This window comes from Microtus pennsylvanicus, chromosome 9, assembly GCF_037038515.1.
Source record: "Microtus pennsylvanicus isolate mMicPen1 chromosome 9, mMicPen1.hap1, whole genome shotgun sequence".
NCBI classification, from domain to species: Eukaryota; Metazoa; Chordata; class Mammalia; order Rodentia; family Cricetidae; genus Microtus; species Microtus pennsylvanicus.
The window spans coordinates 3,963,007-3,975,798 of NC_134587.1; positions in this window are offsets into that span (position 1 = coordinate 3,963,007).

Genomic DNA, 12,792 nt, shown 5'->3' on the forward strand with positions numbered 1-12,792 from the left:
GGAGGAGGTGGCAGGGAGGAGGCAGAAATCTTTAATAAATAAATAAATTAAAAAAAAAGAAATACTAAAGAAGGAAATAAAGATCCTGAAATGCTGGGGAAAAATATCAGTACTACAAATGAAACTCTCCATGGGAAACTTCATGAACAGGGCAAGTCAAGGGCAGGACAGAAGGTATGGAATTAGGTCATTAAGTCACTGACTATGATGGATTAGGGAAATAGGAATAGAACCTTTAAGATCTATGGGATATTATAAAAAATACCAAATGTACAAATCATGGGGTTAGGAAAAAAAATTTCATGCAAAAGGCATGGACTACATTTTCAGCAAAATCATAGCAGAAATTCTTTAAATCTAGAGAAAGGGATCCATTTATGAGCAATGTCTTAGCCAATGTTGTTATTGCTGTGCTGAAACACCATAATCAAAAGCAAGCTGGGGAAGAAAGGTTTTATTTGGCTCATTTGTGCACATCATAGTCCATCATCGAATGAATTCTGAGCGGGAATTCATACAAGGCAGGAACCTGGAGGCAGGAGCTGAAGCGTATGCTGTACAGGGGTGCTGCTTACAGGCTTGCTCAGCCTCTGTTCTTATAGAACCCAGGACCACCAGCTCAGGGGTAGTCTCATTCATAATGAACAGACCCCTCCTAATGAATGGACTGGCGTCTCCCAAATCAATCACTGATTAAGAAAGATGTCCGACAGGCTTGCCTGGAGCCCAATCTTATGGAGACATTTTCTCCATGGAGGTGATCTCCTTTCAGGTGACTCCAGCTTGTGTCAAGGTCACATAAAACTAGCAAGCAGAAGCAGGAAGCATTTGAAACATCCAACAAAGAAGTCCATAAAAGAATCTTTCGATGCCATCCTACAGTCAAAACATTAAGTATACAGACCGGAAAAAGTATACTAAAAACTTTAGGGAAGAAGAGTTAAGTCACATACAAAGGCAAACTTGCCAGTCATAGCAGCTGGCTTTTCAAAGAAACCTTAAAAGCTAAGAGGGCTTAAAATATCATAATTCCAGATGTGAAAGACAACTGTCAACCAAGGCCACTACACTCAGGAAAACTATCTCTAGTCTTCGAGTGAGAAGGACAAGCTTTTCATGACGAAAGAGACTAAAAGAATTCAGAACTACTAATCCAGTTATGCATAAGACACTTGAAAGAATTCTTTAGGCTGAAGAGAAAGATAAACATATCCATGAGGCCCTAGGAAAGAATAAACCATGTTAGAATAGTATTTCAGTAAGCCAGGAGCAGGAAAACACTACCAAGCTGGCAAAACGACAGTAATTAATACACACCTGTCTTGGTTAGGGTTACCGTTGCTACGATAAACCACTGTAACCAAAAGCAAATTGTGGAGGAATGGGTTGATTTGGCTTATGGTTCTACATCTATAGTCCATCACTGAAGGAGTCCAGATAGGAACTCAAACAAGGTGGGAACCTGGAGGAAGAAGCTGAAGTAGAGAGCATGGAAGAGTGCTCCTTACTGGCTTTCCCCTCATGGCTTGCTCAGACTGCTTTCTTATGGAACCCAAGACCACCAGCCCAGGGATAGTACCAGCCACAATGGACTGGGCCCTCCCACATCAATCACTAATTAGAAAAAAGCTCTACAGGCTTGTCTGCAGCTCAGTGTTATGTAGGCATTTTCTCAGTATGAGCTCCTCTCAGATGACGCTATGGTGTATTCTGTATTTGTGTTGCTTTCATTGGATAATGAATAAAGAAACTGCCTTGGCCTAGTTGATAGGGTGGAACTTAGGTAGGTGGAGAAGACAGAACTGAAATCTGGAAGGAAGAAAGCAGACTTAGAGAAAGAACCCCTGTAGTAATATGGGCGGTGGAAGGGCTGCGTCCCCAACCCCCAGCCGCCTGCCCGGCTAGTTTATGCCCCAAAATAATTACACAGACACTGTATTCATTTAAACACTGCTTGGCTCATCTACCTAGCATCTTCTAGGCTAACTCTCCCACCTGGACTAGCCCATTTCTTATCATCTGTATAGCACCGGTCTTACCGGGAATATTCTAGCCTAAGTCCATCCTGGGTCGGAGCTTCATAGCGTGCGTCTTCCCTGGAGCAGGTAGCATGGCGTCTCTCCTGCGTCTGCTCCGGAGAGGAGAGCTGCGGAGTCTGACCTCACTTCCTTTTCCTCCTGGCATTCTGTTCTGTTTACTCCACCCACCTAAGGGTGGGCCTATCAAATGGGCCTAGCAGTTTCTTTATTGCTTAACCAATGAAATCAACAGATTAATATATGACACTCCCACATCAAACCCCCATGAAGCGGCCAGAATCAGATATGCTGACTCTTTCCCAGTGTAAGCTAGCCACGTGGCCGGGACAAACAAGGGGCCACCCTTCTGGTACAACAACTATAGCTTTTGTCAAGTTGACATAAACTAGTCAGCATTAGTAACGTTCAGGAATGTATTAAGATTAACGGTCTCCATTCCACAATCAAAAGATACAGAGTAGCAGATTAGATTAAAAAAAAATGATCCACCTGTTTTTGCTGTGGCTGAGAAATTTGCCTCATCATCTGTGATGATTAATTTTGTCAACCTGACAGAATCTAGAATATTTGAACAGCATTTCAGGGAGGATTGTCTGCATTCCTTTGACGTGTGGGCATGTCAGCGAGACAGCTTTCTGCCTTTCAGTTCCTGACATCTTGATTTCCCGCAGTGGTGGACAGGAACATGGAATCATGTGCTAAAAATGAGCCCTTTCTCCCCTAAATGACATCTGCGGGCTTTCCCACGTTTGTCAGGGTTTTTTTTTTTTTTTTTTTTTTTTTTTTTTTTTTTTTTTTTTTTTTTTTTTGGTTTTTCGAGACAGGGTTTCTCTTGTGGTTTTGGAGCCTGTCCTGGAACTAGCTCTTGTAGACCAGGCTGGTCTCGAACTCACAGAGATCCGCCTGTCTCTGCCTCCCGAGTGCTGGGATTAAAGGCGTCACAACAGAAAACAAAACTAAGATACCATCGAAGACATTTCTAGCAAATTTTCCTCAGTTTTTTAGAAAAAGTATAAGTTCTGGGCATTATTTTATGTGAATTGGCCGTAGAAGTTCCAGGTACTGTATGCAATCTAGTTTTTCTGTCTGAGTAAAGGCTGCTGTCATGAAGACCAGAAGGTTCTTCCTGAGCCATTGTATTGCACACTGCACTGTAGGTATCGCTCTGAGGTTATAAACACTTTCCTAGCACAAACTACTCTTTAAAGGGACCCCAGGACGCAGAGGTCTAGAGCACTAGATCCAGGTGAACCCATGATGCTTCTAGTCTTCTAGTAATTTTACTCTCTACTGTACTCTGTTGAGTTTTTGTCTGACTAGGTTAGATCCCTGAGACTGTTATGCCTGCATCATGAGGCCCCTAGGGACCACCAGGAGTCTGACCTTTGTTCCACCATTCTCAAGGGTATAGCGACTCAGTGTGGGGAGGCACGGGGACCCTCTTGCTGGGCCCTTCCTCCGGTGAGTGGGGGTGAGAAGGGGGTCTCCCCTTCTCTGCAGCCCTTTGGGTCCCTGGAGAAGGGAGCTGATAAGAAGGGGGACAAAAGAGAACTACTTCCTCAGCTCACCCTTGGAGGACTGGTGCTGATGGTTTGGGGTTTGGCTTACCAGCTTCTCAGTTTCCTCTTTGACGTTCTTAGTGGTTCTGTGAAAATAAGCGATTTTAGCCAAGAAGGAGGGTGCGTGCAGGACTAGATCCTGTCAGGCGACAATGTAAGGAATGTGGTCTAGGTGGACCATGACATCATTGGCACGAGCCACCAGGTAGAAGTAGAAACTTCTTCCTCCTGGCCCGCCTATATCAAAGGAATACCATTCTAGCTGACAGAATGTGGTTAATTTTTCTTTCTTAGTTTTAACCCCATCTTTTTTTGTACTTTTGTCTTAAATCCCTGAAAATAGTCAAGAGTCAGAGTCAAGGGAGTGGGAGTACTCGGCTTCTGTCCATAACATCAGTGTCAGACGCAAAAGAAACACAGACACAAAACAAACAAACAGTCCTAAAGCAAAGTGGCCTCCTGGCCACTGGAGGAAACCCGAAACTGAGATGCTGGCTTCTCGCTGATTGGCGGGCAGGATTCTGCCTGTCTAGTCAGAGAAACCAGGAGATCGGAAATTCCTTACAAAAGTGTTCTCAGACACCTGCTACTTCCCCCACCTGCAGTCTTTCCAGCTCTTCTGCCTAGACCTTTTTGTAGGCAACTCAGAAATGGGCTCGGTCAGATTACAAAGTACAATGCAAAACAGAGACAAAGTAAAACCAACCAACCAACCAACCAACCAACCAACCAACCAACCAACCAACCAGAAAGACACTCACTGGTCAGTCAAAGGCTCCGTGTGTCGGGGTCCTGGTGGATCTGGGGGGTCCTGGACGAGCCCCTCACCCCAGAGACCACCAGGATTCTCAGTTCATATGCAAAAGCGAAGAACCTTTATTGCAAGCTCGAGTTTGGGGAGTCTGTTTCTACACAGCCATTGAATCAGGGAGCCCTGAGCTGAGTTGAGGGAGGGCTTTTAAGGAGCAAAGGATGGGGTGGGGAGTAGGGGAATTCCAGATTCACATGGGGGTTGAACTCCTGATTGGGCAGGAGTTTTGTCAAACAGTCATTGGTACTGGTTGTGCTGGAAGGAAATTGGCAACCTCTTCGCAGATTAAGTACAGTGTCCTCAAGTTCTCTTTGCAGATTAAGTACACTGTCCTCATGTTCTCTATGCAGTATGTACACTGTCCTCATGTTCTGGAGTACCTAGTGCTTGTTTGTCTCAATTCCTGGTTATTGTCGTGGTGAAGCCTAGGCCCAATTGTGTTAGTCTACAGCTTGTCCTGGCTGCACCAATGTTAAGTTAGTCCTCCTTCAAGGCCTCCTACTGGACTCATCTCTGTGTTCCCTTCACAACGTCCAAATACAGTCGGAGCCAAAATGTTTCCTCAAACAAACTTGATGTTCAAAGGATGACTCCCTGGAACTTCAGAATCACAGTGAGAGCTCAGCCAGCATCCCTCACACACGGAAAGGGAACACAGCTCAGGAGACAACACTCCCGGTTACTTGGGAGCTCCCACGGTTTCTGGAGCTCCACTCTGCATCCTGATTATAACACTAGCTAAAAGGAAAAGTCCTGAGACCAGTTAGGTGTAGCAGACTTCATCTGAGCAAACCACAGTTCATGTATGAGGTAATGCCTATACCCAGACAGGTTCTGAGAACTTCAACCAACAATTCAACCTGACATTTCCAGAAAACCAGAAGTAAGGCAATAGGAAACCTAAAATTAACTACAGTTTAGGCAATCAACTAGCCAACTGGTTATAACTTAATTAGTTTACACTTAAATTACTTAATTGACTACAGAGTCATCCAGGCACTCTGATTAAACTGTGTTGGCTTAGTCTGCTGGCCTGTGCCCAGTCCAAGTTCGTAACTTCCCGCCAAGTATTATACAACAACAGCATTGCATCCGATGTCAAATGTGATGGGCTGGGTCTTACAACCCCTGCTAGTCTGACATCGAAATGTCACACAAAAAAAAAAGGTCGGAATTTCTGTGTGATATTTCGGTGAGTCCTCAGAGGAACACACTAGTTCTGTGCCGTTTTGTTTGTTATTTCTCATTGCTGAGTGTAAGTGTCAGCTGTGACTTCTAAACACGACAGTAAGCTTCTGAAGCTCATGGTTTACCCGGGGCAAACCATAACTTCTGAGGAGTTAAGCCAAAGGGAGACAATTGTACCACATTTACATATAATCTATCAAAGCCACACAGAGAGGTTCGTGTTATTAGTCAATAGGAATTGGCTGACTTCCCAGGCTGACTTAATAAGTAATTATCGTAAGCACCCTGAATATACTGCAGACTATCGTACCTGCTTTCTATCTTCCTGGATTTCTCAAGATGCGACAAAGCCAATGTCCTTTGTGCCAGATCTTTCATTTAAAATAGCTGACAGTTTCTCATTTTGTTTTTTAAATATATGTATTTTATTTTTTTAAGATTATAATATAATCATGTAATTGGCACAAGCATGAGGAGTTAAGTTTGAGTCCTCAGCACCCATGGTAAATCTGGGCACAGAAGTCTGTATCTTAAACCTGAGGGAGATGTGTGTATATGGGGACAGGTCAATCTCTGGAACTCAAAGGCTGGCTAACCGCAGTTGAATGGATAGGCTCTGGGTACAAAGAAAGATTCTGCCTCAAAAAGTAAGGTGTGGGGGTGAGAGAAGAAGACACCCGGTGTCCACTTCTGGTCTCCACATGCGCATGTGTGCGCACCCCTACACAACCACAGGTGAACTTATCATCACAGACACAAGACAGAGCTGCAGGAGGAGTAAACAGCCGGGAATGAGCCTTGCCCACGAGACCCAGGATCCAGCAGCATTTGACCTTGGGTATATGAGATAAGGATTATGTGGTTTGTAAGGCTGCAGTGGGAGCCTCATCATTCTCTGATGAGGGTGTGGGCCAGGAGAAGACCACCTGCATCATGGCCTCTGGGACTGTTTATTCTTCCAAACTTGGTTAGATGGTCTCCCTGTCAGTTGGCTTAATGTGGACACCTTGAGTGCCTGTTTTGCCCATGAAGTGAAGTAATGATTGAGCTGATTAAAAGAAGAAAATAGATGTCATTTAGAAATATAAAGTATGGGAGGATAAAATTACCAGATTGAAACTAGATAATCCCCCTCCTTCCCAGTAAGGCTGGAATGTGACATGCTGTTGCTGAATGCTTCAAAGAAATCCTTCAGAACTGTGAAAGATAATTAGATATTGTATATCTAGATCCGCTATCCTAGAAACTAAATTAGATATCTCAGCTCCATCCATAAGTGAAAGAAAAAAGTACTAATGAATTCCTTTAGTGTCTTTAGCTTAGGGAGCCTCCTTTAGAACAAAATTGACTGTTTCATAACAACCAGTTACGTGTGGATTTCCTAATCCTTCAAAGGCTGCCACAGGCCTGGCTCTGCTGAGCTCTGTGTCCCTCTGACATCATTGCTAACTGTGACTTCTGTCGTTTGTGTAGTTTCAGGGAAACTTGAAGTCACACTTCTAGTATCCTGATAATCCTTTCTCATTGGAGTCAAAGTCAAGAGGAGTCTTTATATCTTCTAGGATCTTCCTCAATATATTCTTATTTTAAAGTTTTTTTTAAAGCATTTTAAAGTTTTACTTATAGAGTTCTTTTATCTCCTTGCTTAATTTTATTTCTAATTTTTTTTGTTTTGTTTTGAGGCTATGGTGAATGGGGTTATCGCCATGATTGCCTTCTCAATGCTTGCCACTGTTATATAGGAAGGATGCTGTGGGTTTTTTTTTTGTTTGTTTTTTTGTTTTGTATCCTATCACTTTGCTGAACACATGAGATCTTTAGGACTTCAGAAGACCAAATCTAAATTTATATGACCTATCAAACTCAACCCAAACGTTACAGTTTAAACAAATATATAGCAAGTAATGAAACAGAAGTAGAGATGAAGACTGTCCATCTGAAAGCACCTCACGTCTGCTCTTCCATCCTATGCATTACAATGCTTGAATACTCCGTAAGAGCAAGATGACCAGAAAAAGGCAATAAAAGGGATAAGAATAGTCAAAGTGTGTTTATTTGCAGTTGATATGATTCCATACATACGAGACCTTAAATTCTTCAGCAGAAACCTCTTAGGTTCTGTTTTCCTTTATAAGAGTTGCTGTGGTGTCTCTTTGCAGTAATAGAAACCCTAACTGGGACAGCTAGGAAACCCTTAAAGAATGTGTTTAACATCCTTACCCATCAGAGAAATGCAGATTAAAAGTACCTTGAGATTCTACCTCACTCTAGTCGTAATGGTTATCATTGAGAAAACAAATGACCAGTATTGATGAGGATGCTGGAGAAGGAGCGCACCTATACACCGTTAGTAAGAGTATAAGTGGGTGCAGCCAGAATGGAAACCAGTCTGGAAATGTCTCAGAAAAACTAAAAATAGGGCTTCCATAGGATGGTACTACTGGACGTATTCCCAAAGGACTTTGCATCCTACTACAAAGACATTTTCACATCCAAGTTCTTTCTTGCTCTATTTCCAATAACTAGGAAAAATATACACATGGAATTGTATCCAACTGTAAGAAAAAATTATGAAAATTTTAGGAAAATGTATGGAACTGGGTGGTATAATATTGAGTGAAGTGATCTAGGAGCAAGCAGGTAAGTGCTACATGTTCTTGCTCGTATAGATATTGTGGCTTAGATTTATGTATTTAACCTGGGATGTTGGTAGAATCCAGACTCTAGAAAGGAGACAGGTTATGGGGGAAGAAGCTTGAAGGAGAGTGAGGAAAGAAGACATGCAAAAGGAAAACAGAGGAGGGTAATGCCGGATATGGCAAGGTTTAAATGCAGAATGGGAAAGAGTTGGTTGAGAGGTGGGAAGAGCTAACACGAACTTAGGATGCATAGGAAGGCATATGGCAACCTAGTTTTATAAAAGCTAATAAAAAACTTGAATGTAAGTAGGTTTCATGGGTATAAGATGACGAAACAAAAGTCCCAATGCCATGTTTGGACTATCTCCCTGTGAGCTGTGGGTTAGGAAGGACCCCATGGCCACCAAAGCAGCTCAGTCTATCGCCCTTGCTCTTGGATGCCCATCAGAACTAATGAGCAAAAACCTTTTTGCTAAAGACAGCATACGGCTTGGTTTCAAGACAAAGAGAAATCAGACAGAACTGAACTGGAGGTTTCCTCCCTGCCTGCTGAGTGACTTCCATAATGCTTAGAGAAGCTACATAGGCAGCTGGGGAAGGACAGAGATATCTGGCCTTATTCAGAGGTAGGCCTTACATGGTGTAATTCTGACCTGTCAGGCCAGATGGGTTTTACTGAAATCGTGACGTGACTTAGGGGGTAACAAGCTGCTTTCTGATTGGATCTGAGGCTACATCTACAAGAAGTATTCCTGCCTGATACCATAAGTCTGTTCAAAGCCTGTGGCTAGAGAGGTCTCAGGCCCTACAGGGGAATGTACTACTGTCAATCTTCTTTATGAACACGCTCTTAAACTGCTTTCTAGTTTATGAGTTTATATGCATACGGATGCTTCTTGCACTGAATGGTGGAGAACTCAGAGACGCGTGGCCTCTATGGTGCTGAGAACAGGTGACTGCTGAATATTTATCCTTAAATGGGGACATGTATGTGACCCACTTCAGGGATCAGAGACTATCATGGCAGAGAAGGCAGAAAAAAATTAAGAATGGGTTGGTGGGGAGGATCCTCAATCACCATCTTTGGCACGTGATCTGGCCTTTTAATTATGTGCTTACAACAGCCACAGCTGCCGGCACAACTGCTCAGGATGGGTGCTAACATTCAGCTTTGGATGGAGGAAGGACTTAGGAGGTCCTCCTCCTTGTGGGGTTGCGGATGGATGCTGGGTGAGGGAGAGTCATGTCTTTAGTGATGAGTCACTGATGAGTTCTCTATTCTCCTGTGCAGCGTTCTATCCGTGACAGTGCAGGTGGCTCTGGTTAAATTCAGTTGGTCACAAAATGAAAACAGAAACAAAACAAAAAAAAAATTTGAGAGGCATCCTATAAGAAGAATACACAGAAAGGGAGGCACGGGGCTGAGGAAGGACCGACAGCTGTGCCATCAGAATGCATTGTGTATATGTATGAATTGTCAACGGATGAGTTAAAGAAAAAATGCAAAACTCGATTCCCAACGTAGCTGTGCACAACTTTTCTCCTTTCCATAACCAGAGTGACGAGTGTTTATAATGGAGCGCAACCCGACTGATTTGCATTCTGTATCTTAAAACACAGATTGCATAATGAAGGCTCTATAAGCTGCATCTTACATATAGCAATTGCTAAAGCAGTTGAACGTCCCCGGAAGTGACATGTCATCCCATCTTTTGTTTTGCACCTGTTTTCAATATTTCTGGAACAGGTTCCAATTATTAAGCTGTATGTAATAATTAAGGTTTCACTGAAGATGAATCATCATCCATATACACCGAGAATCTGCCTCACTCTGCTACCTGCCGCGGTGAGAACAATTCTTTCGCACCTCATCAGGCATTCTTGCATGCTCCTTTTCTTTGAGTCTTCACCTTAGAACTTTGTTTTTGTATCTGAATGTCACAAAAATTACCCCTGTGAGAGGAAGGTTTTGCATTTCAAGGCAAGGTTAATATTTTTTCAGCGAATAATAGCGACACCTGCAATCCTCAGACTCTCAGAGATGTGAAGGTGGAGCCGCAACCACAGGTTACAACAATTTGCTGTTGAAAACCTCTTTCAGTGAAGCAGAGGCCTGACACCCGCTTGGTTTATTCAACTGCTCGTCCTAGGGCTGTTTTCATTTCCTCTGAGACTTACTATCTTAGTGCGGTGAGCTTCAGGGAATGGGCACAAGGCTTTTTGCCTTTTTCATTTCTTCTCTACAGAGATACGCAGAAGAGCTTTCCAGGTTGGTCTCAGCTCCTGCTCACTCTAGCAGAGAGGTACCTGGCGCTGGCGTACAAGGTCACCCTGTCCTTAGAAAAGGCTCTTTCAGTTCACAGCAGCTTTGGCTCTGCAGTTAAGCTGGTGATTTACATTTTCTGTGCAAGACGGTTCAACAGGCAGAGCGGGGAGGCTGCGGATGTTTTAAGATGACTGTCCACACCTTCTCTTTTCCTAGCAGTCCCATACTTTATATTTTTTCTTGTGTCAGATTTTTTGTGATTAAGAGATTAATATTTAATTAATTAGCTAATGCTAAGCATTAACTAAGCATTCTATTAAACTGATGAAAATGAACAAAAGCAGCAGTGTCTCTGTGATGTAAACTGTGAGCTTTGGAAAATTCATCTTAAAAGGTCACTCAAAAGTCATGTCGTATTAGGGAGAAGCAAGAAACAGTGCAATACTAGCGACTCCACAAGACACAGAAGGAGTACCTTTCAGCTTGCCTCAGATACCTAAGTTTTAAGATTTCTCCCTGTTTTTATTCTAATGAGAGAGAAAAAGAAAGGGTGTGGATTTGAGTGGGTGGGGAAGAGGGGAGGGTCTGGGAGGAGTTGGGGAGGGGAAACTATAATCATTATATGTTGTATTAAAATCTATTTTCAACAAAAAGATAAAATGAAAAATTATCTTCACATTCAAATTAAACTTCTTTGTATGGTCTTATTTGAGATAATGGGAAAAATCTTGACTCTTTCACTTAGAAATATCAAATAAAGATCTAAGCAAACAATCTATGGAAATGCTGTACAATGACTCTGGTTCGCATAAGACTTTGTTTAAACTCATTAGCAGAGTCTCAGGTGATCGGCGCAAACCCATAGGAGTTTTGATTCCACGTGAAATAAACAAGCAAATGTCATGCCGATAATGGATGTACATTTGCATATTTTAAATTCATACAGAAAGCGTACATGTCAAACTTTTAAATGGCTCACCTCCTTATTCCAGCTGCCCTGATGAATTGAACCGTAAGCAATGCTGACCTTCCAGATAGGATTCCTACTAACTGGGACTCAAACGCCTCTTCCTTCCATGAGCTCTTTCTGATCTAAGTTTTATAACACAGGTAGAAGTGTGGTTTTTGAAGAACATAAAGTTCTCAGGTGTGGGCTAAGTAGTTAGAAGTATGTCAGAGAATTGTGAGGAGGCAGAAGGAGCTGCTGTGTAAGCGTAGTGTGGAAGGCCTAGCATTCTGGAAGAAGTTCTTCTAAAACTTATCAGCTGCCCTCAGAGGGCGGACTCACCTGGGCCAGAGGTTAACGCTGCTCGGTCTCTCCTCCTGGGTCCTCTAGTCAGAGAAGGTTTCCCTTCTCACTTGCTAGAAGAACATTTCCAGTGTAAACACTGCACGGAACACCAACCGTTTCTGTTTTAGTGCAGAGTTCAGGTTCAATGTAAATGTCTCAGATGGGTGGGTGCGCTGGAGCACTGGGGGCTGGAAACAGGAAGTAGAGCAGAGCACAGGCTGCTGGGTAGAGTGGGGAGGAAAATCCATCCAGCTGCACAGACAAAGCTATTTTTGATCTTCAAAAAATGCCCCGGGTGATTATTGCTACGTTCCTGACCTGAGAAACTGCAAACCTGGTTCATGTGCTGTCCACCCACGACAAGGCTGTCCACCCAAGACAATGCTTTCCACCCACGACAAGGCTGTTCACCCACGACAAGGCTGTCCACCCACGACAAGGCTGTCCACCCACGACAAGGCTGTCCACCCACGACAAGGCTGTCCGCCCACGACAATGCTTTCCACCCACGACAAGGCTGTCCACCCACGACAACGCTGTCCACCCACGACAACGCTGTCCACCCACGACAAGGCTGTCCACCCACGACAAGGCTGTCCACCCACGACAATGCTGTCCACCCACGACAAGGCTGTCCGCCCACGACAAGGCTGCCCTGCTACCTCCATGACTTTTCAGTCTTAACTGTATTTGAGCGCATCTGTTCGTCACGGGTTTTAATTAGTTGACAAAGTCTCACTGTGTTCCCTGACCTTGGCTTCCCTGGTTTTGTAGACTAGGCTGACTTTGAACTCACAGAATAACCTACCACTAGCCTCTGATTCATAAGTGCTGAGATTAAAGGCCATGAGTTTTATTTTGATGGGAGTAAATTGAGTCAGCAAGAAATTTGTCAATAATTGTAAGATATATGAACTGAAGCCCCAAGACCACGATGGAATACAACTTCATTATTATCAAAAGGTTGAGTTACCATGAAGTCATAAAAAATTTTTCAAT